General features: G+C 37.9%; 1 protein-coding gene across 2 annotated transcripts in view; it reads left to right on the forward strand.

The window, feature by feature from the left end:
* Positions 1–10,692, forward strand: part of LOC133382924 (ADP-ribose glycohydrolase MACROD2-like) — a 110,130-nt gene extending 99,438 nt beyond the window's left edge. Inside the window, exon 6 of one of the 2 annotated variants that reach the window (XM_061622595.1) lies at positions 5,546–10,692. The gene's annotated coding sequence lies outside the window, so the exon portion shown is untranslated. The remainder of the gene's footprint in view (positions 1–5,545) is intronic. The other variant, XM_061622594.1, reaches the window with a different exon arrangement.
* Positions 10,693–10,902: the final 210 nt, after the last annotated feature.

The raw sequence follows: 10,902 nt of genomic DNA on the forward strand, positions 1-10,902 counted from the left end.
GTGTGTGTATAAGTATGCATATACATGTATGCATATATGTATGTGTGGGTGAGTATATATGTGAGCATGTGTGTGTATTAAACCAACAAAATTCCAGCAGGAACAACGAGCAATTCAGCATGAGTGTATTGTCTTACAATTTTGGAAGATGATGAGATGTTATATTTGGAGGAATTAAGTTTTGCTCTTTGAAATCTGTATTCCGGGAACCATAGGTGTATGTCATGAGGATGTTATGCCCTTGGCTCTGCATTGCCATATGCCACTTCTAACTGCCACTAGGCTGCCTTTTGCTTTATAAAAGGTGAATGATGTGCCATTTCAGAGTTTGATTACAGGAGGAATGAAAGAGAGCTCACAAATATTGGCATAGACATAAACAATTTGATTCCTAGATAGAAATAAAATCCATGACTTGCTGAAAGACAAATTCCTGTCACATCCTAATTATAAAATGCAATTTTGAGATTCCCTGCCAAAGATGGCTGCTACACACACACACACACACACACACACACACACACACACACACACACACACACGTTCCTTCCTCTCTTTTGTAATGCTTGTTACAAGATACCAATATCATATACACCATGATGTGTTATTTACACCCGTAATGGGATTTTGTGTATCTCAAAACCAAATATAGAAGCTTTATAACAATGGCAGCTCTGTCAAAGAGTCTTATTATTGTGTGTACCTTTTTGTCCTTGTCACTATATTGACAATAGACTGCAAAGCTGCCGATGGGAGAGAGAAATATGGTCTGCTATGGTCTCCATTTAAAAAGTTGTCATGAAAAAAGGAAGGGAAAGCACATACAGCATAACAATTAAAATGCTACCCTGAAATTCTTTTTTTGTGTTTCACCATCTAACTCATTTTCATTTGCTATCTCTGCCTCGCTCTGCATTTTTATACTAAAAATAAAGCTGTCAAATGCTTGCCATTTTAGAAGTAGTTTGAGAGGCTATGACCTGCATTGAGTAGAAAAATATAACTAGTTTCTATAAATTGTTTTCATCTAAATGGGAAGGCTCTCTTTTTCACAGAGCAGTGAATTGAATTATTTATTTTGTTCCACAATTACAAGAGTTAGGAGACATCAGATAAAATTAACAAGCAAAAAACAAAAAAGTTATTAGCCAATTCCATCCAGTCTTTGCAGGTTTCATTCTCAGAAATGAGAATCTCTGACTTGCAGAAGATGGGAGCAATCATTCCAAACTTGCCTTACTCTTGCCCCTCAATATCTCAAATATTAGCCATTGTTAAATGGATCATCGGACAAGACCAGGTTAGCAGAGACTGTAACTGTAACTGATTCCTCATTGTTATATTGTAAATGAAAATTTCCTTACAGCACAATCCTATGCATGTATGCTAATAAATCTCAGGGAGCTTAATGGGATGTATGTTCAGGTAGGATTACAGTCTTAAAGACTCCATTAGAAGGCCTATCAACTTATGCACAGGCACAAATAAATATGTTTATAAATATTTATGCAAGACAAAGGAAAGAATGGGCAAGTTCAGATAATCCCATCACAGTTTAAAAAGCTGAGATATGAATTGATCCTTTTGGCCACACATACAGCCATAAGACAAGCAACGATAATTAATGGAAGACTCTAGCTTGCTTGGGCACTCATGGGGAGTTGCAAAGGGGCGGTGAGTTCAGCCCAAAGGCTAATTCATATATCGGCTTATTAAATCAAGACATGATCATCTGAATGTGGCCAACATCTAACTAGTGAATTGGTAACAAGAAATTGGGAAATAAAGAACATGGATAAAATATATAAGAAATTCAGCCAGTGCAGTGAGTGAAGACATGAAGATAGTGAGATAAAATAATGCTTAATGAAACATGAAGCAGTATAATTACTTATAATAAAAAGATAACATAATGGCAAAGTAGCATGAAGCCGAGAGGGGGAGAGGAATGAAGGACTTCTCTCACCGTACTGTGTAGGTCTGCATATCTGATTGGGATTTGGAGAAGAGCTCAACAAGATGGGAAAAAGTCAGAACAAAGAATCTCGTTAGTTGCAGAACTTTTACAGAGTTTGATGTTATCACTTTGTGATCAAAAAGCTTTTGTCATCTAGACTAAAAAACTTTAAGCAACCACTAATTGGATAAGCCATCTAAAACACCCCTCTAATTACTATTTATATCATTATGTGATGTTTAGTAGAGTCCTCCCACTTTAGTCCACAGGAGCATTTAAAAACAATAAGTAGGCAAAAGATCAGAACTTTGTGACTGCTAGATATGTAGAACACTAGGAACTGTCCCTCCCTCTCTCTTTGGGCAGAACATTCCAAGCGCATAAGACAACATTCTTCCTTTCACTTCCTACAAAGCTGATAAAAATGGGTGCATAAGGTTGAAGGACTATACAGAGAATTCTAGGTGATTCAAAATTAATAATGGATGCTAATAATGCTTTGGATACAGTGCTTACCATTTAATTACTTAGTGATAGTGTGTGGAGATAATCATGCTTCTCTCTAACATCCTCATAATTAGGTGCAATAGTTCATGGTAATGCTGGCAGTCAAAAATATGGATGTCACAAAGGATAGCAAATATTTCATTTGTAACATGTATCTTACTAGCTCGTCACCTACTCCTTTCATTGTGAGATGAGCATCTCCCCCATAAAGAGGCACAACCTGCTTACAATTAATGACAGAGCATTTTGAGTCTTTGTCCCACTGTTGCTCCTGTGTGGCCAGCATTCGTAAGGCAAAGTTGGCTGCTGGTGGTGCATGCTCAGAATTATTTTTTTTAAACTCCTTATTTTGACCACTTCCAAAAAACTATTTATTTGGGTATTCATCCCCTTTTCTTAGCACAAAGTTTGTGGAGAGGTAAGACAAGTCAGCTCTTTACTGAGCATTTGTTCTATTCGTGGAGAAGTTATACAACATAGCACCAAGCAATTGGCGACCCACACATTTTCCCATCACTTTCCTTATGACAAAAAGTCTTTGTGTTTTTTGAAGGAAGCTAATCAACTTTAATTGTACAACTTGAATTTGCCTGCAAGTGATTGACTCCTACCCATAAGACAGTCTGGAAGCACCCTTTGTTGTTGTTATATGCCTTCAAGTTGATTACAACTTATAGTGACCCTATGAATCAGTGACCTCCAATAGCATCGGTTATAAACCCCCCTGTTCAGATCTTGTAAGTGGAAGCACCCTTAGTCTTGCAAAAACTGAGATGCCTTCCTTAGATTTTTTTAAAATGGCCAAACTGTTTGAATATGCACTGTGTAATTTATGGAAGAATGGTCTGGCTCCTTCCTTTCCTAGGAAACCCATATGCCCCAAGGGTAGGATGTTTTTCTGTCATGTAAATGGGTCGATCTATACAAAAGCAAATGCAGACGGTTGAAAATTGAGCTAGAGATTTGTAGTCCAAGACCATTTGGAAACAAAGCAAAAACAACAAGCCCAACCTATTTAAAGTTTGGCCAAACTCACCAACCCTTTTATGAATTTTGTATCCTTTCCAAAGCACCAACCAATCTTGTCTCAGGAAAACAAACAATTGTAAATGGCTACTTTGGCTACTCTGAAAAATGCTGCACTTTATCAACCTTCCTTGCCTTGCTTTAACTGCGGTTCATCTGGACTGTGAGGCAGAGCTGGGACAAGAACACTTCCTGCTGATGACAGAACAGCAAAAAAAAATGTGTTACTTAAAACATTTTTGTTTAGGCAAACCTATCCAGACACATAGATGTTGATCAGTTTTAATTTTTTTTAGTTAGTAGCCATTTTAATTGTTTTAAATATGTGTTAATTACTTGTTTTCAACTGTTTTATTGATAATTTTAAACCATTTAGAGGTTTTTACATTCAAGTGGTATATAAATGTTGTTAAATAAAATAAATAAAACCTTGAAGTTCCACACCTCTTGCTGGTTCACAGCACATCTCTAAAGCCATGGGGAAGCCACGAGTGATGGATGGTAGGGGCAGTGGATTACTGTCAATCAGATTAGCAACTCAGAAAAAAAGAGAATATTTTTGGGTGGTTGTAAATTTGCTCACATCTTGTGATTAGATTAGAATGCAAGTAATGATAGAACTGTATGACACAGAACTATTAATTGCTTTATTACTCATATACAGTTTGCTGCAGTTTTCAGGTTCCAACCGTACAGGTTGCCCATGTGCTTGGGAACATATGTCTGTCAAAATGGTATCTTGATGCAATCACACAGTTATAATCAATGCACATGTGTCCATATGTGTTTTAGTAACTTGTTAGTTACAAACTTGTGATCTGAAAACTGTATGAAAAAACACATGTCCCAATCCCAAAATTAACTATAGAAATCCTCCAACTTAAAGCATAAGGTGGTATGATGGAACAAAATGAAGGACAGAGCCAGCCCTCAAAAAAATAAGGGACAGGAGATTGCTGCTCCTCAATATTTCCTGCACGTTTGTCTCAACAACTCGCAAGCTCCCACCAGGGTCAACTCCCAAGCCCAGGGCAATAGATCCCAACCAGGCACAACCCATGCCTCCCTTACCAGGGTTAAGTTAAACCAACACCAACCCTGCAAGATAGGTAGACTGCCACCACCCCTTAAACCTGGTCACCCACTCTGGGCAGAGAAACCCAAAGTGCCAGAAATAGATCTGCCAAGGATTCCAAAAGACAAGAGCCAAGAATGCACTCCTTGTCCTGGAGCCTTAAGGCAAAATACCCAACTATCCAGTAGTCTGTAGCTAATTGGCCAAAGATGCTGGATTCAGAGCCAATTTCCCCCTGAAATGAACACACATGGGTAAATAAGAGGCAGCTTTATTAAAATAAAATGTAAGTGCAAAAATAGTGCAGCAAAATAATTCCTTAAATCAAACACCCCTAGAGTTGGGTAAAATACAAAAGGCAGAGAGTTCGAGTCACAAGTAAAAATAACAAAGCTATCTAGCCAATCTAAAGTCACACAATATAGATAAAACAGCAGAGTAACTTTGCGGTTCCACATCTTCCCAGAGATGTATAGCCTGGACAGCAGATGGAACCCCAACATCAGGTAGCACCAAAGAACATTGGGGAACAAAGACCCAGAATCACAGTTCTATTTTTATGGCGAAAAGCCCAGCAATTAATTAGCCAATCAGGGGCTTTCTGATGATGAAATCTTCTAGAGTTTTCATTCATAATGCTCACATGCTTCTCCAGCCTTCCCAGGCGTGTGGCTTTGAGTCTCAGACAGATATGCAGGTGTTCTTGCTCGCTGCCTAATTAACTGAGTTCAGCTTTGAGAACCAATAGTTTCATGGCCTCCCAGAGGCCCTTATTCAGGCAAGGTGTTCCCCCCACCATTCCTTGCCACAGAACCATATTAGTTAACAACCTTAGAAACCAGCCATTCTTGACAGTTTGTAAAACCAGTGGTAAAATATAGTGTCAGAAGTAGCCCTCAGAAAACACAGGTAAAATACAACTTAGTTGTATTTCAGTAGTTTACTTCATGAGTTGCTTCCTTTCTTTTCCATCTCCACAGATGGCCATGATGAGAGAAGAAGAGAAGAGGGTGGTGAAACAAAACCTGCAGTCACTGGTGCATTATAAGACCACATTAAGACTAGCAGACAACATCAACCAAGGAGAGTGCAACTTGGGATGGGGGGAGGGGAGGCTGAGAAGGGAAAAGGATCATTTACAGTTGTTTCTCTCCTCTGTTTTATTTTGTTCAGTACACAACTTGAAGCTTCTCTACTTTGGTTATGATGTCTTGGTTCTTCTTTGCTTCAATCTTGTATTTTTCTGCATCTTCTTTTGCAAATCTAAGCCCCCTGTTCTTCTGCAGAATATATACGTACATGCAAACACACACACACACACATCTAAATATTATAAATACTTCTAAATATTTCTCAGTTATAATGTCCCTTCATGGCAATAGGTGCAAAAAAACCTTTTAAACATTATTAGAAACTATCAGAAGCCTAAGAGTTTGTTCTAAAGGATTACAAAGCACTTACATCAGCAGCTTCCCAAATAATACACTGATGCTAGCAATATTAGTATCCTTTTTCATACTGGTACTGTCAGCCTGCTGCTGCCAGTGCCTGATAGTTTTCAGTTTGTTAGACAATGATGATGATGATGATGATGATGATTTTCCTACTGCCCATAGGATAGTATAAGAACTAGGAATACATAGAGACAAGTGTGAATGATTTCAGGCCACTTGCATCAAATATTACCATCCCCATGTGAAACATGCTCAGACAAACAAACATACCCTTCCATGTGGCTGGAATGCCTTGCAGGGAGTCTAAACCAGAAGCTGGAAAATATTTCCATATGGAGATTCTCCATATGATTGGACCATCCACCTGATAAGAGGCTTGCAAGCATTACAACTCCCATACAGAGTAGCCACCATGCAAAAGTATTTTACAGTTGCCCTCATGTAGGGGGCTACTACTGACATTGGAAATGGCTCTCAGATGGGTTTTAACTTGTCCAGTGTGGATGGCTGAGGTTACCCATGGGCAGAATAATACATCAACTGAAGTTTCTAGACTAAGTAGACTTCTCATATGACAATCAGTTACCACAGTTAGCAAATTATTTGCTAATATCCTCATGGCATGAGACATTTTATTTACCCTAATATTTTATTGTCTACTAATGGGTCAAACCCAGATTTGAAACACTACTAAAGTACCTAATATTTTCAGTGCCCTCTGATAAGAGGGATAGCAAATATTCTGCATCTAGCACATTAAAATATAGCTTTTAGCTTTAACAATTTCTTGTCAACTCTTGTTATATTTTCAACTGCATATGCACACTTTTTAATACACAAAGATGCAATTAACAGTTATTTAGTGAGGAATGTTGTACCATATGTCATCTGTTCTGCTCGCAAATGCTGTGCTCAACTTAAAAACAAGAATTTTACATTCATTTTTCAACCGCACTGTAAATTAAAATGTTACCCTACTTGCAAGATTGAAAGAATACACAGCATGGGTCCAGGGTTTGATATTCTGAAAACTATTTTCCAACTGCTGTTAAAAACAATTAGAGAAATGCTTTTTTATTATGAGATTCTGGTTTTACTTCATTATGCATAGACACCATCCTCCACAGTCCAAAAATAATTTTCCGAATTTAAAAAACAACAACCCAAAACAATAAAGGTGTATGTGTGTGAAATGAAGCTGAAATCTACTGTTCCTACTCATTTTTTTCAGTTTTCCCAACATGAATCTGTAACAAAGTACGAAGCATATTTTAAACTTCCACAATTGTATATGGAGATATGAATTAGTTCACAGCATGCCATTTGTAGGTGGATCACAAAGCAAGGGCTGCTGTTTCCAATGTGATCTATAGCTACATTTCCTATTAAGCAACTTTTGTGTGCGGTGGGATGGCGGGGAGACACTGCACTATGAAAAGGTGACATTTTCAATTGCTAATTTCTATGTCATTTTCAATCATCCATTGCAGTGGTGCCCAGGAAACTAACTTTTCTATCTAGAATCACATAGACGTTAATATCATCAGCATTAATGTGAACCTAGGTTCTATATATGATAAACTGTATTGGTTACATTTAAATATATGTCTTCTGATATTTTCCTGTACTTAGTAAGAATGTATTTTAGTCCCCCATTTACCTGTGAAGCTCCTGTGCCTTTTTTCATTTTCATTCCTGCTATCTGTAATCAGAGATATATTTTCCTGCTATTATGTCCCACACACACACATATACATTCACAGGTTGTCTTTGTATTGATTTATCATTTCTGGTAGATTCCACTTACTATTATCAAAGGTCTAGCAAGCTGTGCATCACAAACTACCCCAATTTAGCCAAAGCAATCTGCATGTGAAAGCAGCCTTCAGAGCATGGATTACCTTGCCCAAGCCGATCCATGCATGAAAGGGTGATTGTGGGGATTTTTTTTAAAAAAAAATCCCACATGCAATACATGGGACTGCCTAAATGATGGTCTTTACTGGTTCACATCACGCTGAAAGATAAGGCTTTGTTTTTTTCCAGTTCTTTTGCCTCAGGGTGCTGTAGCAAAGTCTGCAGCATAGATGAAAAGCTGAGAATACGGAAGTGGAAAATGTTGATTAGCAGTACAATCCTATGTATATTTATTTGATTGTAAATTCAATGGGGCTTACTTGCAGTAATATGTGCATGGGATTGTAGATCGCAGTTGTCCGATTTCAGACTTGACTGCAGCCTGATTCAGTAAGCCAAACTATGGCTTATTTACTGGGATCATGCAAACATGCGGACTCCCAGATAAAAGTTCATAGTTGCTTTACTCCTCCCTGGTCCTTTTTGCTCCCATGCTGTGCTAAGCCAAACTTTGGTTTAGCATGCCACCCAAATTGGGACTCATGGTTAAGTTCTCACCTCACTAACCATGAGCTATAGCCAAGAACAAACCTTGACAGCAGCTCATCAGTGAGGACAGACCTTCACCGGAAGTCTGAGTTCAGACAACATGCTAAGCCAAACCTTACCTTTGCTCAGCATCAAATGGCAGTAAATAAGACTGAGAAGAAACAAAGCAGTTGCACACTCCTCTTTGAGAGTCTGCCTGTTCGCACAGTCCCAGTAAGCCATAGTTTGGCCGACCATGTCATGCGAACCAGGCCTGTATGGCTTACAATATTTTTCATATGGGATTGTAGGGTTGTATGCGTTTTGAGATTTGCTTGGTTTTGAAAGTAAACAATGCCGTTTCCATTTTCATTTGGCTAGTGCTATACACACACATGCTTGTGCAGGCTAAGTAGATTTTGTTAGAGCTTAGAGAAATATACACAGTAGACTCTGTAGAAGATACTCAAACATGAGTTTGGAGATGCATGGGGGTTAAAGTCCAAGCCATGCCACCTGCCTCCTCAGATGGCTGGAGTTGTTTCGTGAGTGTGCCTGTGGATATCTGTGTTACACATGAAGATCTGTGGACTGGGGCCAGCGCGCATCAGCATCAAATGGTTCTTCTAAAAAAGCAAAGGATGTAAAATCCTGCAAGAGATGGGAGGTGTAACTGATAACTCTGTAATAATTCTCCTTCATACATTTTGCTCAAAATGAAATAGGCTAAAGGGTTCCCTTTGTCTAGGAAGTTTGGAGTAATACCTGCATGTTACAAGTTTTTAAACAAAATAAATAAATTAGTTTTAACTTTTTATGGTTCTGTCAAAATTATATAGATCTAATTCATGTGCTCATCCATGTAGCATACTGGAGAACCAGTATGAACCAATGCCTGTTGGCATGCAAATCCCTCCAAGCAGTGTTGTGATTAAGTTTTAGAAAGGAGCAGCAAAAGGGTAACAGACTAGACAAGAGGAATGTACAAAAATATGTAGAGAAAAGCTATTTGAACTTCTACTAAAGATGACATAATTAACTACCAAAATACTCTGATTAGAGCCATTCTCCTATAGTACATGGAAGTAATTTCATTGCCATATCCACTTAACCTTGGTTCTCCTTAACTGTGGTGGTTCTTTCAGGTTCTGAAAGTTTTGCCTCAGGATGCTATAGCAAAGTGTGAAGCAAAGGCAGGAATCTTAGGCTATGAAGGTGGAAAAGGCTGATTAAACTGCAACAGTCTGGTGTCAGACTTGACTCTATGTGCTTTCAGGCCAGGTGGATGTTTTTAAAGTAAATAATGCAGGCAATAATACAGTCCCCATTTTCTTGGCTACAGCTACACATAGGCACACTCTTAATGCAGCCAGAGTAGATTCTGTTAGAGCTTAGAGAAACAGGCACAGTAGGCTCTATAGAGGACATTAAAATGTGTGAATTGTTACATTAACACCCAAGTTTTTATGACATCTAACAGATATACTCTCACCACCCGCCCAGACTGCCTTCACAATGCTTTGCACATAGAGAACAGAGGCCCTATATTACTTGTGTTTGCATACAATATGATCTTAATGTTATTGTTCCTAGGTGTCTTTTTAACATCCTCATTCTACACTGAAGGATGAGATTCTATTCTAGCAGTTGTTCATATGATTGACAAGTTTCCTTTTCATAAAAAGTTTACAGAGGAGATGTCTGAGGCATTACTTTCTGTAATATTGGGGCGTATTTTATTCACTACAGCTAATTGTAAATCTCTCCCTGAAGCACTGAAAAGCCTCTTTTGTGAATTAACACTGTTCTGCTTATGCACTTGATTTGAAAAAAGACATTTCTCTATATGCAGTGCATGTCTGCTTTGCTTTTAAAATGACAAAGTTAGCAAAGTATGTTTGATATATTTTCTTGGGAAATAGGGATTTTATCATACAATTCATCAAGGATTTGCCTTACCCTGACATTTGTGATATAAATAAAGTCATAAAAAATGTAATTTTCTTGATCAAAAGTATGTTTTTACTTCAATGCAAATAAATGTAGTCTCTTGCTTGCAAAATATCTTTTATTATAGACTGCTAAGTAGGGTTAACACAAGTCTCTTTTGTTAATCTGACATTTAAATGCTGGACTTGCTGATAAACCTGTTCTTTTCCTTTTGTCTGTGCCATACATAACTGAAAACTCTAACAAACGATGCCTTCATATTAAAATGTTTGTTAAAAGCAAAATCAGAATAAAACTTGTTCTGAGGATAAAGCTGAATTGCTTGTGTTCCTCCCAGATTTACAAAATGTGTGTTCCATGGGATCTGTGCTATTTAACATTGAGTTTAGTATTATTAACATCGCCACTGATACTTTCCATGACAAAAGGGTGCTCATGATGTTTTGAGATGATTCATATCTCAGAGGAATTGCAAAAATCTTGGAGGAAAGGATTAAAATGTAAACCCTGTTGTACGAAATGCTCATCATTGCTGATTTCTCTGGTAT

The sequence above is a fragment of the Rhineura floridana genome, chromosome 4 (assembly GCF_030035675.1).
Source record: "Rhineura floridana isolate rRhiFlo1 chromosome 4, rRhiFlo1.hap2, whole genome shotgun sequence".
Lineage (NCBI taxonomy): Eukaryota > Metazoa > Chordata > Lepidosauria > Squamata > Rhineuridae > Rhineura > Rhineura floridana.